This window comes from Saccostrea echinata, unplaced genomic scaffold (genome assembly GCF_033153115.1).
Source record: "Saccostrea echinata isolate AGI-Se365-2 ecotype Australia unplaced genomic scaffold, CSIRO_AGI_Sech_v1 ptg000168c, whole genome shotgun sequence".
Classification (NCBI taxonomy): domain Eukaryota; kingdom Metazoa; phylum Mollusca; class Bivalvia; order Ostreida; family Ostreidae; genus Saccostrea; species Saccostrea echinata.
In genome coordinates, this window is record NW_026889917.1 from 10,001 (window position 1) to 22,500 (window position 12,500).

General features: G+C 65.9%; 1 long non-coding RNA gene across 1 annotated transcript in view; it reads right to left on the reverse strand.

Annotated features, from left to right (window-relative positions):
- Positions 1 to 10,983: 10,983 nt before the first annotated feature.
- LOC133177567 (uncharacterized) overlaps positions 10,984 to 12,500 on the reverse strand; it is a 5,363-nt gene continuing 3,846 nt past the window's right edge. Inside the window, exon 2 of the long non-coding RNA XR_009719765.1 lies at positions 10,984 to 12,180. This is a non-coding gene — a long non-coding RNA (uncharacterized LOC133177567). The remainder of the gene's footprint in view (positions 12,181 to 12,500) is intronic.

Consider the following 12,500-nt stretch of genomic DNA (forward strand, 5'->3'; position numbering starts at 1 on the left):
GGCCGTCGAGACAGCCGGCCCTCTCCCTCGACCAGCTCGGCACACGGTCGGCGCAGCCAGGTCGAGGGGCCAAGAGCGAAGGCCGGCCGGCAGCCTACCTCGACCAGCTCGGAACACGGTCGGTGCAGGCCGTCGAGACAGCCGACCGTCTCCCTCGACCAGCTCGGCACACGGTCGGTGCAGCCAGGTCGAGGGGCCCAGCGCGCAGGCCGGCCGACAGCCTACCTCGACCAGCTCGGAACACGGTCGGTGCAGGCCGTCGAGACAGCCGGCCCTCTCCCTCGACCAGCTCGGCACACGGTCGGCGCAGCCAGGTCGAGGGGCCAAGAGCGAAGGCCGGCTGGCAGCCTACCTCGACCAGCTCGGAACACGGTCGGTGCAGGCCGTCGAGACAGCCGACCGTCTCCCTCGACCAGCTCGGCACACGGTCGGTGCAGCCAGGTCGAGGGGCCTAGCGCGCAGGCCGGCCGACAGCCTACCTCGACCAGCTCGGAACACGGTCGGTGCAGGCCGTCGAGACAGCCGGCCCTCTCCCTCGACCAGCTGGGTACACGGTCGGTGCAGCCAGGTCGAGGGGCCAAGAGCGCAGGTAGTCCGGTCGTCCCCCTCGATCACCTGGGCACACGGTCGGTGCAGGCCGTCGGGACAGCCGGCAGTCTCCCTCGACCAGCTGGGCACACGGTCGGTGCAGCCAGGTCGAGGGGCCAAGAGCGCAGGAAGTCCGGTCGTCCCCCTCGACCAGCTGGGCACACGGTCGGTGCAGCCAGGTCGAGGGGCCAAGAGCGCAGGTAGTCCGGTCGTCCCCCTCGATCACCTGGGCACACGGTCGGTGCAGGCCGTCGAGACAGCCTGCAGTCTCCCTCGACCAGCTCGGCACACGGTCGGTGCAGCCAGGTCGAGGGGCCAAGAGCGCAGGCCGGCCGGCAGCCTACCTCGACCAGCTCGGAACACGGTCGGTGCAGGCCGTCGAGACAGCCGACCGTCTCCCTCGACCAGCTAGGCACACGGTCGGCGCAGCCAGGTCGAGGGGCCAAGAGCGCAGGTAGTCCGGTCGTCCCCCTCGATCACCTGGGCACACGGTCGGTGCAGGCCGTCGGGACAGCCGGCAGTCTCCCTCGACCAGCTCGGAACACGGTCGGTGCAGGCCGTCGAGACAGCCGACCGTCTCCCTCGACCAGCTCGGCACACGGTCGGCGCAGCCAGGTCGAGGGGCCAAGAGCGCAGGCCGGCCGGCAGCCTACCTCGACCAGCTCGGAACACGGTCGGTGCAGGCCGTCGAGACAGCCGACCGTCTCCCTCGACCAGCTAGGCACACGGTCGGCGCAGCCAGGTCGAGGGGCCAAGAGCGCAGGCCGGCCGGCAGCCTACCTCGACCAGCTCGGAACACGGTCGGTGCAGGCCGCCGAGCCAGCCGGCCGTCTTCCTCGACCAGCTCGGCACACGGTCGGCGCAGCCAGGTCGAGGGGCCAAGAGCGCAGGCCGGCCGGCAGCCTACCTCGACCAGCTCGGAACACGGTCGGTGCAGGCCGCCGAGACAGCCGACCGTCTCCCTCGACCAGCTCGGCACACGGTCGGCGCAGCCAGGTCGAGGGGCCAAGAGCGCAGGCCGGCCGGCAGCCTACCTCGACCAGCTCGGAACACGGTCGGTGCAGGCCGCCGAGCCAGCCGGCCGTCTCCCTCGACCAGCTCGGCACACGTTCGGCGCAGCGAGGTCGAGGGGCCAAGAGCGCAGGCCGGCCGGCAGCCTACCTCGACCAGCTCGGAACACGGTCGGTGCAGGCCGTCGAGACAGCCGACCGTCTCCCTCGACCAGCTCGGCACACGGTCGGTGCAGCCAGGTCGAGGGGCCCAGCGCGCAGACCGGACGGCAGTCTCCCCTCGACTAAGTTACACGAAAGAAAAAAATGGAATTGTCACTTAAGCTTTCCGAGGGTCCCAGCCGGCAGAACTGTCTCGACCCGCTCGGCGGACAGTCAGTGCGGACCTCCATTCCTCCGATTTTGACCCCAGACTGAAGGTTCTGTAAAGGGTATATCCCAACTACCCCACCATCTGAGTTGGAATTTCGGTCAATTACAAAAGTCGCTTTTCTCCGAATTCTGACCATATCTTTCATAATTATAGGAGTTAAGAGACCAAACCTTCAGGAAAGTTTTTCTGGGGTCTGGTCTACAATCCCTGAAAATATGGTGCCCCGGGGGGGTCGGGTTCGGGAGGTATGAAAAAAGTCTACATTGTCACTGACTTGGAACTTTCCGACCTCATTGCCATTTTGATTGTATCTTTCGTACTCTTAGGCGTAAGTGGGTGTTCTTGGTATCAAAATGTTCGTCTCGACAAGAGGAAAAAAACTACGTACTACACTCCTCCCCATCATGCACAGAAATATTTCACATTGAAAAAAGGGAGTGTCACTTAAGCTTCTCTCAAAAAAGACATAATTTCAAAAATTCACTACTCGAACCCTGGGACACACAGGTCTAATTTATCCCCCCAGGATTGTAGCGCTTGTCTAGGCCTTTCTTTTGATACCAAACAGGTTAACCTACTCTAAGGCATAAGGCGTGCACTCTCAAAATGGCAATTTTACATTGAAAAAATGGAAGTCACTTAAGCTATGCGAGGGGCCCAGTTCGCAGACCAGCCGGCAGTCTCCCTCGACCAGCTCGGTAAGCAGTCGCTGCAGCCACGTCGAGGGGCCCAGAGCGCAGGCCGACCGGCAGTCTACCTCGATCAGCTCGGCAAACAGTCGCTGCAGCCAAGTTGAGGGGTCCAGAGAGCCAGGCGGTCGGCAGTCTCCCCTCGACCAAGTTGCACAGTGTCACTTAAGCTATGCGAGGGGCCCAGCGCGCAGACCAGCCGGCAGTCTCCCTCGACCAGCTCGGGAGACAGTCAGTGCAGCCAGTCGAGGGGCCCAGCACCTCGATTAAGTTGCACTGAAAAATGGAAGTGTCACTTCAGGTATCCGAGGGGCCCAGCGAGCAGGTCAGCCGGCAGTCGACGGGCTGCACCGACCGTCTGCCGAGCTCCTCGAGGAAGAATGCCGGCCGGCCTGCGCGCTGGGCGCCTCGACCTGGCTGCACCGACTGTCTGCCGAGCTGGTCGAGGGAGACGGCCGGCTGTCTCGACGGCCTGCACCGAACGTGTGCCCAGGTGGTCGAGGGGGACGACCGGACTACCTGCGCTCTTGGCCCCTCGACCTGGCTGCACCGACCGTGTGCCCAGCTGGTCGAGGGGGACGACCGGACTACCTGCGCTCTTGGCCCCTCGACCTGGCTGCACCGACCGTGTGCCCAGCTGGTCGAGGGAGACGGACGGCTGTCTCGACGGCCTGCACCGACCGTGTGCCGAGCTGGTCGAGGGAGACGGCCGGCTGTCTCGACCTGGCTGCACCGACCGTGTGCCCAGCTGGTCGAGGGGGACGACCGGACTACCTGCGCTCTTGGCCCCTCGACCTGGCTGCACCGACCGTGTGCCCAGCTGGTCGAGGGAGACGGACGGCTGTCTCGACGGCCTGCACCGACCGTGTGCCGAGCTGGTCGAGGGAGACGGCCGGCTGTCTCGACCAGGCTGCACCGACAGTGTGCCCAGCTGGTCGAGGGGGACGACCGGACTTACTGCGCTCTTGGCCCCTCGACCTGGCTGCACCGACCGTGTGCCGAGCTGGTCGAGGAAGACGGACGGCTGTCTCGACGGCCTGCACCGACCGTGTGCCGAGCTGGTCGAGGGAGACGGCCGGCTGTCTCGACCAGGCTGCACCGACCGTGTGCCCAGCTGGTCGAGGGGGATGACCGGACTACCTGCGCTCTTGGCCCCTCGAACAGGCTGCACCGACCGTGTGCCCAGCTGGTCGAGGGGGACGACCGGACTACCTGCGCTCTTGGCCCCTCGAACTGGCTGCACCGACCGTTTGCCGAGCTGGTCGAGGGAGACGGACGGCTGTCTCGACGGCCTGCACCGACCGTGTGCCCAGGTGGTCGAGGAGGACGACCGGACTACCTGCGCTCTTTGCCCCTCGACCTGGCTGCACCGACCGTGTGCCCAGCTGGTCGAGGGGGACGACCGGACTTACTGCGCTCTTGGCCCCTCGACATGACTGCACCGACCGTGTGCCGAGCTGGTCGAGGAAGACGGCCGACTGTCTCGACGGCCTGCACCGACCGTGTGCCGAGCTGGTCGAGGGAGACGGCCGGCTCTCTCGACGGCCTGCACCGACCGTGTGCCCAGCTGGTCGAGGGGGACGACCGGACTACCTGTGCTCTTGGCCCCTCGACCTGGCTGCACCGACCGTTTGCCGAGCTGGTCGAGGGAGACGGACGGCTGTCTCGACGGCCTGCACCGACCGTGTGCCGAGCTGGTCGACGGAGACGGCCGGCTCTCTCGACCAGGCTGCACCGACCGTGTGCCCAGCTGGTCGAGGGGGACGACCGCACTACCTGCGCTCTTGGCCGCTCGACCTGGCTGCACCGACCGTGTGCCCAGCTGGTCGAGGGGGATGACCGGACTACCTGCGCTCTTGGCCCCTCGACCTGGCTGCACCGACCGTGTGCCGAGCTGGTCGAGGGAGACGGCCGTCTGTCTCGACAGCCTGCACCTAACGTCTGCCCAGCAGGTCGAGGGGGACGACCGGACTACCTGCGCTCTTGGCCCCTCGACATGCCTGCACCGACCGTGTGCCCAGCTGGTCGAGGGAGACGGCCGGCTCTCTCGACGGCCTGCACCTAACGTGTGCCCAGCTGGTCGAGGGGGACGACCGGACTACCTGCGCTCTTGGCCGCTCGACCTGGCTGCACCGACCGTGTTCCGAACTGGTCGAGGGAGTCGGACGGCTGTCTCGACGGCCTGCACCGACCGTGTGCCGAGCTGGTCGAGGGAGACGGCCGGCTGTCTCGACCAGGCTGCACCGACCGTGTGCCCAGCTGGTCGAGGGGGACGACCGGACTACCTGCGCTCTTGGCCCCTCGACCTGGCTGCACCGACCGTTTGCCGAGCTGGTCGAGGGAGACGGACGGCTGTCTCGACGGCCTGCACCGACCGTGTGCCGAGCTGGTCGACGGAGACGGCCGGCTGTCTCGACCAGGCTGCAGCGACCGTGTGCCCAGGTGGTCGAGGGGGACGACCGCACTACCTGCGCTCTTGGCCGCTCGACCTGGCTGCACCGACCGTGTGCCCAGCTGGTCGAGGGGGACGACCGGACTACCTGCGCTCTTGGCTCCTCGACCTGGCTGCACCGACCGTGTGCCCAGCTGGTCGAGGGGGACGACCGGACTTACTGCGATCTTGGCCCCCTCGACCTGGCTGCACCGACCGTGTGCCGAACTGGTCGAGGGAGTCGGACGGCTGTCTCGACGGCCTGCACCGACCGTGTTCCGAGCTGGTCGAGGGAGACGGCCGGCTGTCTCGACCAGGCTGCACCGACAGTGTGCCCAGCTGGTCGAGGGGGACGACCGGACTTACTGCGCTCTTGGTCCCTCGACATGACTGCACGGACCGTGTGCCGAGCTGGTCGAGGAAGACGGCCGGCTGTCTCGACGGCCTGCACCGACCGTGTGCCGAGCTGGTCGAGGGAGACGGCCGGCTCTCTCGACGGCCTGCACCGACCGTGTGCCCAGGTGGTCGAGGGGGACGACCGGACTACCTGCGCTCTTGGCCCCTCGACCTGGCTGCACCGACCGTGTGCCCAGCTGGTCGAGGGAGACGGCCGGCTGTCTCGACGGCCTGCACCGAACGTGTGCCCAGGTGGTCGAGGAGGACGACCGGACTACCTGCGCTCTTTGCCCCTCGACCTGGCTGCACCGACCGTGTGCCCAGCTGGTCGAGGGGGACGACCGGACTTACTGCGCTCTTGGCCCCTCGACATGACTGCACCGACCGTGTGCCGAGCTGGTCGAGGAAGACGGCCGACTGTCTCGACGGCCTGCACCGACCGTGTGCCGAGCTGGTCGAGGGAGACGGCCGGCTCTCTCGACGGCCTGCACCGACCGTGTGCCCAGCTGGTCGAGGGGGACGACCGGACTACCTGTGCTCTTGGCCCCTCGACCTGGCTGCACCGACCGTGTGCCGAGCTGGTCGAGGGAGACGGACGGCTGTCTCGACGGCCTGCACCGACCGTGTGCCGAGCTGGTCGACGGAGACGGCCGGCTCTCTCGACCAGGCTGCACCGACCGTGTGCCCAGCTGGTCGAGGGGGACGACCGCACTACCTGAGCTCTTGGCCGCTCGACCTGGCTGCACCGACCGTGTGCCCAGCTGGTCGAGGGGGATGACCGGACTACCTGCGCTCTTGGCCCCTCGACCTGGCTGCACCGACCGTGTGCCGAGCTGGTCGAGGGAGACGGCCGTCTGTCTCGACAGCCTGCACCTAACGTCTGCCCAGCTGGTCGAGGGGGACGACCGGACTACCTGCGCTCTTGGCCCCTCGACCTGCCTGCACCGACCGTGTGCCCAGCTGGTCGAGGGAGACGGCCGGCTGTCTCGACGGCCTGCACCTAACGTGTGCCCAGCTGGTCGAGGGGGACGACCGGACTACCTGCGCTCTTGGCCGCTCGACCTGGCTGCACCGACCGTGTTCCGAACTGGTCGAGGGAGTCGGACGGCTGTCTCGACGGCCTGCACCGACCGTGTGCCGAGCTGGTCGAGGGAGACGGCCGGCTGTCTCGACCAGGCTGCACCGACCGTGTGCCCAGCTGGTCGAGGGGGACGACCTGACTTACTGCGCTCTTGGCCCCTCGACCTGGCTGCACCGACCGTGTGCCCAGCTGGTCGAGAGGGACGACCGGACTACCTGCGCTCTTGGCCCCTCGACCTGGCTGCACCGACCGTGTGCCTAGCTGGTCGAGGGAGACGGACGGCTGTCTCGACGGCCTGCACCGACCGTGTGCCGAGCTGGTCGACGGAGACGGTCGGTTCTCTCGACCAGGCTGCAGCGACCGTGTGCCCAGGTGGTCGAGGGGGACGACCGCACTACCTGCGCTCTTGGCCGCTCGACCTGGCTGCACCGACCGTGTGCCCAGCTGGTCGAGGGGGACGACCGGACTACCTGCGCTCTTGGCCCCTCGACCTGGCTGCACCGACCGTGTGCCGAGCTGGTCGAGGGAGACGGACGGCTGTCTCGACGGCCTGCACCGACCGTGTGCCGAGCTGGTCGACGGAGACGGCCGGCTCTCTCGACCAGGCTGCACCGACCGTGTGCCCAGCTGGTCGAGGGGGACGACCGCACTACCTGCGCTCTTGGCCGCTCGACCTGGCTGCACCGACCGTGTCCCCAGCTGGTCGAGGGGGATCACCGGACTACCTGCGCTCTTGGCCCCTCGACCTGGCTGCACCGACCGTGTGCTGAGCTGGTCGAGGGAGACGGCCGTCTGTCTCGACGGCCTGCACCTAACGTGTGCCCAGCTGGTCGAGGGGGACGACCGGACTACCTGCGCTCTTGGCCCCTCGACCTGCCTGCACCGACCGTGTGCCCAGCTGGTCGAGGGAGACGGCCGGCTGTCTCGACGGCCTGCACCTAACGTGTGCCCAGCTGGTCGAGGGGGACGACCGGACTACCTGCGCTCTTGGCCGCTCGACCTGGCTGCACCGACCGTGTGCCGAACTGGTCGAGGGAGTCGGACGGCTGTCTCGACGGCCTGCACCGACCGTGTGCCGAGCTGGTCGAGGGAGACGGCCGGCTGTCTCGACCAGGCTGCACCGACCGTGTGCCCAGCTGGTCGAGGGGGACGACCTGACTTACTGCGCTCTTGGCCCCTCGACCTGGCTGCACCGACCGTTTGCCGAGCTGGTCGAGGGAGACGGACGGCTGTCTCGACGGCCTGCACCGACCGTGTGCCGAGCTGGTCGACGGAGACGGCCGGCTGTCTCGACCAGGCTGCAGCGACCGTGTGCCCAGGTGGTCGAGGGGGACGACCGCACTACCTGCGCTCTTGGCCGCTCGACCTGGCTGCACCGACCGTGTGCCCAGCTGGTCGAGGGGGACGACCGGACTACCTGCGCTCTTGGCTCCTCGACCTGGCTGCACCGACCGTGTGCCCAGCTGGTCGAGGGGGACGACCGGACTTACTGCGATCTTGGCCCCCTCGACCTGGCTGCACCGACCGTGTGCCGAACTGGTCGAGGGAGTCGGACGGCTGTCTCGACGGCCTGCACCGACCGTGTTCCGAGCTGGTCGAGGGAGACGGCCGGCTGTCTCGACCAGGCTGCACCGACAGTGTGCCCAGCTGGTCGAGGGGGACGACCGGACTTACTGCGCTCTTGGTCCCTCGACATGACTGCACGGAGCGTGTGCCGAGCTGGTCGAGGAAGACGGCCGGCTGTCTCGACGGCCTGCACCGACCGTGTGCCGAGCTGGTCGAGGGAGACGGCCGGCTCTCTCGACGGCCTGCACCGACCGTGTGCCCAGGTGGTCGAGGGGGACGACCGGACTACCTGCGCTCTTGGCCCCTCGACCTGGCTGCACCGACCGTGTGCCCAGCTGGTCGAGGGAGACGGCCGGCTGTCTCGACGGCCTGCACCGAACGTGTGCCCAGGTGGTCGAGGAGGACGACCGGACTACCTGCGCTCTTTGCCCCTCGACCAGGCTGCACCGACCGTGTGCCCAGCTGGTCGAGGGGGACGACCTGACTTACTGCGCTCTTGGCCCCTCGACCTGGCTGCACCGACCGTGTGCCCAGCTGGTCGAGGGGGACGACCGGACTACCTGCGCTCTTGGCCCCTCGACCTGGCTGCACCGACCGTGTGCCGAGCTGGTCGAGGGAGACGGACGGCTGTCTCGACGGCCTGCACCGACCGTGTGCCGAGCTGGTCGACGGAGACGGCCGGCTCTCTCGACCAGGCTGCACCGACCGTGTGCCCAGCTGGTCGAGGGGGACGACCGCACTACCTGCGCTCTTGGCCGCTCGACCTGGCTGCACCGACCGTGTCCCCAGCTGGTCGAGGGGGATGACCGGACTACCTGCGCTCTTGGCCCCTCGACCTGGCTGCACCGACCGTGTGCTGAGCTGGTCGAGGGAGACGGCCGTCTGTCTCGACGGCCTGCACCTAACGTGTGCCCAGCTGGTCGAGGGGGACGACCGGACTACCTGCGCTCTTGGCCCCTCGACCTGCCTGCACCGACCGTGTGCCCAGCTGGTCGAGGGAGACGGCCGGCTGTCTCGACGGCCTGCACCTAACGTGTGCCCAGCTGGTCGAGGGGGACGACCGGACTACCTGCGCTCTTGGCCGCTCGACCTGGCTGCACCGACCGTGTGCCGAACTGGTCGAGGGAGTCGGACGGCTGTCTCGACGGCCTGCACCGACCGTGTGCCGAGCTGGTCGAGGGAGACGGCCGGCTGTCTCGACCAGGCTGCACCGACCGTGTGCCCAGCTGGTCGAGGGGGACGACCTGACTTACTGCGCTCTTGGCCCCTCGACCTGGCTGTACCGACCGTGTGCCCAGCTGGTCGAGGGGGACGACCGGACTACCTGCGCTCTTGGCCGCTCGACCTGGCTGCACCGACCGTGTGCCGAGCTGGTCGAGGGAGACGGACGGCTGTCTCGACGGCCTGCACCGACCGTTTGCCGAGCTGGTCGACGGAGACGGCCGGCTGTCTCGACCAGGCTGCACCGACCGTGTGCCCAGCTTGTCGAGGGGGACGACCGCACTACCTGCGCTCTTGGCCGCTCGACCTGGCTGCACCGACCGTGTGCCCAGCTGGTCGAGGAAGACGGACGGCTGTCTCGACGACCTGCACCGACCGTGTGCCGAGCTGGTCGAGGGAGACGGCCGGCTCTCTCGACGGCCTGCACCGACCGTGTGCCCAGGTGGTCGAGGAGGACGACCGGACTACCTGCGCTCTTGGCCCCTCGACCTGGCTGCACCGACCGTGTGCCGAGCTGGTCGAGGGAGACCGCCTGCTGTCTCGACGGCCTGCACCGAACGTGTGCCCAGGTGGTCGAGGGGGACGTCCGGACTACCTGCGCTCTTGGCCCCTCGACTTGGCTGCACCGACCGTGTGCCCAGCTGGTCGAGGGGGACGACCGGACTACCTGCGCTCTTGGCCCCTCGACCTGGCTGCACCGACCGTGTGCCGAGCTGGTCGAGGGAGACGGACGGCTGTCTCGACGACCTGCACCGACCGTGTGCCGAGCTGGTCGAGGGAGACGGCCGGCTCTCTCGACGGCCTGCACCTAACGTGTGCCCAGCTGGTCGAGGGGGACGACCGGACTACCTGCGCTCTTGGCCGCTCGACCTGGCTGCACCGACCGTGTGCCGAGCTGGTCGAGGAAGACGGCCGGCTGTCTCGACGGCCTGCACCGACCGTGTGCCCAGCTGGTCGAGGGGAACGGCCGTCCGACCTGCGCGCTCGGCCCCTCGACACTGAAAAATGGCATTGTCACACGCATATTTGGCAGTCGAGGGGCGTTTTCCGTGGGCTCTGCGCTAAGTCTTTCGACCACCTGGGTCCAGATATTCCGTGCAGCCAGTCCAGGGTTAGGGTTAAGGCTAGGGTTACAGGGTTCGGGCTAGGGTTATTGGGTTATGGGCTAGGGTTGAGGTTAGGGTTAGGGTTATTGTTAGGGTTAGGTCTGGGGCTAGGGTTAGGGTTGGGTCACGAGTGAGGATATGGTGTAAGACATGGTATTGGGTTAGGGTTAGGGTTAGGGCTAGCGTTAAGGTTAGGGCTAGGGTTAGGGTTACGGTTAGGGCTAGGTGTAAGGGTTAGGGCTAACCTAGAGTTAGGGTTAGGGTTTAATGATAGGGGAAGTCTTTGGGGGTCTAGGGTTACGATCACAAAGAAAGAAGAAGAAAGAAAAAAAGCCCCTGACACCGGCGGACGGGTGCCAGAGGCGATTAGATATGAGAGAAAAACAAGTTCCAAAAAATATTAAATAAAAAAGCCTCCACCACCGGCTGACCGGTCGCAGAGGCGCAAAAAGCCCCCGACACCGGCGGACCGGTGCCAGAGGCGATTAGTTAAAACAGAGAGAGAAACTTCAAAGGAAAAAAAAAAAGCCTCCACCACCGGCGGACCGGTGGCAGAGGCGCAAAAAAGAGACCAAGTCCCTTGGGTAGCACATCCTAAAAGCTGCGACTGCCCAAGGCTCTCTTACCTCTGCCAACGAGGTAAGAGAGAAGGTTTTCGAGTACATACTCGGACGCTTCTCGCCTATGGCGTCCGGTTCCCTCCGCCCTCCTCTCTCCCCTTCGTTCGCCGTCCGTACTTGCACCGCAAGGACAAAGCGAGAAGGTCGGGGGCGGGTGTGAGGGCGCTTCGTGACACGCATCGGTTGAAACCCGCCAGACCGCGTTGTCGTCAACGCCCTCCCCGTCCCTCCCGCCATCCGCCCGAGCAGACGTTCCAGAAGCTCTGCGATGGGGAAATGCTAAAAGGCAGTGAGACCAGCGACGCCCACGAGGCTCTCTTACCTCTGCCAACGAAGTAAGAGAGAAGTATTTTAAGTACATACTCGGGCGCTTACAACATCGGAACAATGACCGACGATGCCGAGCGGTGTTTTTTTTGCGACCTGCCTTTTTTGGGGAGCCCGGGTCGCGGTCGAGCTCGTCTGAATTTGAGGCGACGGAGCCTGTTCGGCTGCGACTGCCCAAAGCTCTCTTACCTCTGCCAACGAGGTAAGAGAGAAGTATTTTAAGTACATACTCGGGCGCTTACAACATCGGAACAATGACCGACGATGCCGAGCGGTGTTTTTTTTTGCGACCTGCCTTTTTTGGGGAGCCCGGGTCGCGGTCGAGCTCGTCTGAATTTGAGGCGACGGAGCCTGTTCGGCTGCGACTGCCCAAAGCTCTCTTACCTCTGCCAACGAGGTAAGAGAGAAGTATTTTAAGTACATACTCGGGCGCTTACAACATCGGAACAATGACCGACGATGCCGAGCGGTGTTTTTTTTGCGACCTGCCTTTTTTGGGGAGCCCGGGTCGCGGTCGAGCTCGTCTGAATTTGAGGCGACGGAGCCTGTTCGGCTGCGACTGCCCAAAGCTCTCTTACCTCTGCCAACGAGGTAAGAGAGAAGTATTTTAAGTACATACTCGGGCGCTTACAACATCGGAACAATGACCGACGATGCCGAGCGGTGTTTTTTTTGCGACCTGCCTTTTTTGGGGAGCCCGGGTCGCGGTCGAGCTCGTCTGAATTTGAGGCGACGGAGCCTGTTCGGCTGCGACTGCCCAAAGCTCTCTTACCTCTGCCAACGAGGTAAGAGAGAAGGTTTTCGAGTACATACTCGGACGCTTGTCGCCTATGGCGTCCGGTTCCCTCCGCCCTCCTCTCTCCCCTTCGTTCGCCGTCCGTACTTGCACCGCAAGGACAAAGCGAGAAGGTCGGGGCGGGTGTGAGGGCACTTCGTGACACGCATCGGTCGAAACCCGCCGCCGGTACCGCCCAGGCTCCAGCGTATATGGCCAGACCGCGTTGTCGTCAACGCCCTCCCCGTCCCTCCCGCCATCCGCCCGAGCAGACGTTCCAGAAGCTCTGCGATGGGGAAATGCTGAAAGGCAGTGAG